Consider the following 4,207-nt stretch of genomic DNA (forward strand, 5'->3'; position numbering starts at 1 on the left):
TGCTCTTTTTTCACGGAAAGTTTTTTCCGCATAGGCGCAATGGTCATGCAGTGTTCTCGCGGCGTGTGTGTATGTGTGAGTTTTTAGATGCTGTGTGCGCGTGAAGTCTAGTGCGTTCAAATAGTATTGTGGGGTCCAGTTTATAGGATGATCCAAACCGTTTCATGTTCGTTTGAGATTATGAGAACCGATGGTGAGCCCCCAAACCAATTATTGGACTCAAATTACATTAATATTCAGTCCAGTAATCAGTTTGAGGCCTCACCATCAGTTATCATAATCTCAAATGAACAGAGCTTTATTAGGCCATAACATAAATAGATTGTACTCTCCATAGAATGATCTTAACCATCCGATCTATTATGGAGGTGATTTGAAACTCAAATGGGAACAAAGCCCTGGGGCCGGACGGATTCAATGGTGTTAGGTCTAAAATTGGTAACAGGTTATGGTAGGGCCGGAAGGGCTGATCTGGCAAGCCACGGCTGAAGGGCTAATGGAGTCCTGCGCTGCACAAGGGCACAGACAAGGATACAAAGGGTCAGAAGACCAACCCGGAGTGGTGCTCCGGACGGGCGCTTCGACACTCAAGTCAGTATGAGCAGGAGTGCAGAACAAAGTCAGAGCAAAAAGCTTAGGGTTTTAATCTTAGATCCCTCACCTTAGCACAAGTGAAGGCTATTTATAGTGGTTCTGAGCCACCTGTCCAGGACAGGTGGTAGCCCCTGTATGGACCAGGTCTCATACCTAGGAGGGGCAGATGGAAGTCCCCGATTGGTCCAGGTGTCATACCTAGCAGGGACAGGTGTTGGCTTTGCAGTGGTCCCTGTGAGGGCCACGTGTCAACAACCGATTGGTTGCAGATTTTGGACCCCATCAAATGGTGAATTCTTCACGACCTTTTAGTTCCTTGTTGGAGAAGATGTAATTAAGGCCATCCAACACTTCTTTAACAAAGTTGTGCTTCTGGAAGAGAATTTATATGATGGGTGGCCGAGAAAACACGTGAAGTCCAAAAAAAGTAGGTACGGCCCACTTTTTTTGATGATCCAAACCGTTCATCTGTTTGGGCACAATGTAAATAGGTTGTGTAGGATGATCCTAACCCTCCAATCTTGAGAAGATTCCATAAATGAATTTTGGAAATCTCCATATTCAGATCAGTTCAGATCGGAGGGTTAGGATCATCCTATGGAACTGATTTTTGGGGCACAACCTATTTATGTTGTGCCCAAACAGATGAACGGTTTGGATCATCAAAAAAAGTGGGCCGTACCTATTTTTTAGACTTCACGTGTTGTCACGGCCACCCATCATATAAATTCTACCTGAGATAAATTCCACCAATATAGTTATAAGACGAATGATAGATGCAAGGGCCCTCTTTATGCAAGGGCTAAAGAAGGGCCCTGGAATACATTCATGTCATTAAGAGCAATCGAATTCAGGTTTCTCAACCGAATATAAAAATGACGTGGATCCATTCAAGGGCCCTTCTTTGCCCGGGCAAAAAGAGGGCCCTTGCATCTATCATTCCTCTAGTTATAATCCCTAAAAGCAAGGATGCTTGCAGCCTAGATATGTAACGGCTCATCTCAGTATAAAATTTCTTATATAAAACCACCACTGAACTCATGACTGCCACACTCAGATATGTCATGAATAAGCTTATTGGCCCCTTCCAATCTGCTTTTTAAAAAGGTAATGCAATTTGAAGACAATATTTTGCTTACTCGAAACATCCTCCACAAGTTTCATAGAAAGGTGTCAAATGGAGCCATGTGTATCGAGATTGGCTTAAGGAAGGCTTACGGCAATGTTTCTCGTGAAGCCCTTCTCTGTTTCAGGGAAAAACAGGCGTCTAATAGTGTATGGCGCAGATGGATACCCCAGTGTATTCAAACTCCATCTTTCTCAGTCCTAATCAATGGGACCCCTAAGGGGTATGTCAAAGCTAGCAATGGGCTTAGGTAGGGAGACACAATTTCCCCCCTGCTATTTTGTATCAGTATGGAGATGATGCCAATAATTCTGAAGTAAGGAACATCACATCACGACTCTTTTCATGAGAGGTACTTGTCCATTTCATATGTTTTTTTGTTGACGATGTGAGGTTGTTTACTACAACAACTCATGAGAATGCCTAGAACATCAAAAAGTACACGGATAAATTAAGGAAGTGCACCGGACTTGAAGCCAATAGCATAAAATATGAAATCATCTTCTCTGATTGTAAAGACCAGCTGAAAGAGGAGATGTGCAGAACTCTGAATATGAATGAAAGGACTCTAACCATGCGATATTTGGGCCTTCCATTGACATCGACAAGACTATCAGGAAAGGACTGTAATCCTCTCATTGTAAAAACCAGGAATAGGATTCCTCAGTGGAAAATAAACACCTCTCAAGAGCAGGAAGAGTAGAGCTGGCAAAGACTGTGCTTCAAGCCTTCCAAATTTACTGGTCGCTTGCATTCAACATACCAGCCAGTACCCTCCAAGAGATAGACTTTATTATCAGGAACTTTATCTTGAGTGGGCCATTTCTAAACAAGAAAATGCATCATGTTGCTTGGGATGCTATATGCAGACCAAATGAAGAAGAGGTATTGGAATAAGAGGTGCTAAAGACCTCAACAATGATGCTCAAATGAAAAGTTTATGGCGTATTTTGATTGAACATAAGCCCCCTTGGATGGAGTGGTTCCACATAGGATATGTTCGTAAGAGAAACTTCTGGATGATCAAAATTCCCTAATGCTTCGTTTGGTTGCAAAAAAGCTTAGTAGCCGTCGGAATTTGGTTTGGATGCATACCGTTCCATATTTGGTTGCCAAAATAACATTGGACTCCCTTGGATGTCTCCCATGTAATAATTACTTGTGTGATGATGTGGATTCCTTGTCTCCTCTAAAATCAAATCCTTAAAAAACTAAAGAATTTTGGTTAAGTTTGCTAGGGAATGGTGCTCTCTCTCTCCTTCTTCTATCCCTATATTGGTAATGACACTCCTACTTCCCGACGATATACTGTGCAACCAAACACTACTTCACTATTCTCTGAGGTAATTCTAGACAAATCAAAATGCTTGTCTTCTCTCGTTTGATTTCTTTTGATTTCATATTCCACTAGTTTCCGAGCCACCCAGAGCAACCAAACGGAGCATAAGGGGCATCATGGGGAGTGAGAGGAATCCTTAAAATAAGAGAATTGGCGAGCCCTCACATTGCAACATCATAGGTTTGGGAGAAGGTACAGATTTTTGGAAGCAACCATGGCACCTCGACGATCTGATAGAGAGACAAATCTCAACTGGCTTCACGACAAATGACATATCTCCGAAACTACTGTGGATAAGCTACTACAAGATGGAAAATAGAGTGAAACATTCGAGAATCCGATCTTTGACGAGCTTAAAAAGATCCTTTCTGCAGCTCTAGTGATCCCGGGAAATCCAAATACTCTTGTATGGAAACCTACCACTGATGGGGTCCTCACAATGAAATCTGCTTAGAACCAAAGTCGAACAAGGCGCTCACGGATCCTCTGGCATAATTCAGTGTGGTTCAAGGGGCATATATCAAAACAAAGTTTTGCAGCTTGGATGGCCATCAACTATAAGCTACCTACCCGAGACATATTAGTGAAGATGAAAATTACAGGTGAAACATTTTGTCTTCTTTTCAACTCAGAAACCGAAAGTCATAATCATCTCCTTTTCAATTGCTCGTACTCAGCTTGGATATGGCTTTCGATTCTATGGCGTCTTAATAAAGATAATGAAAACTCAGAGAGAAGAAGAAGCATGGATGCGACATAGCACAAGCAAGTGCTTCCTAGAACAATACTGGATGACATAAAGATGCACATTCTGCACTTAAATCTGAAAGATTCTCCTACCCCTTCCAAGTTCCAACAAATAGATAAATTTGAATATTGGCCTTCCGCCGTTCTACACCGAGACTCATGAGAGGCTATGTTGGTGGGGAAGCCAGATCGAAATGCTGTGAAAATCAACACAGATGCGTCACTGACAAATGAAGCGTCTGCCACTGGAGGACTATTAATGTTTAGTGAAGGGGTAGTCTATGCCTAACCCCAGCTTGCCCATCAAAGAGAGAGAGGGGGGAACCCAACGGCCCAGAATGCACCAAAGTGGGACCCACTGGCTAATCTCAAACTTCTTTGACCAAAATACCCTTTATCCT

This window comes from Tasmannia lanceolata, unplaced genomic scaffold (genome assembly GCF_043159265.1).
Source record: "Tasmannia lanceolata isolate RefF3 unplaced genomic scaffold, GAP_Taslan_0.1 ptg000003l, whole genome shotgun sequence".
In the NCBI taxonomy this organism is placed as follows: Eukaryota; Viridiplantae; Streptophyta; class Magnoliopsida; order Canellales; family Winteraceae; genus Tasmannia; species Tasmannia lanceolata.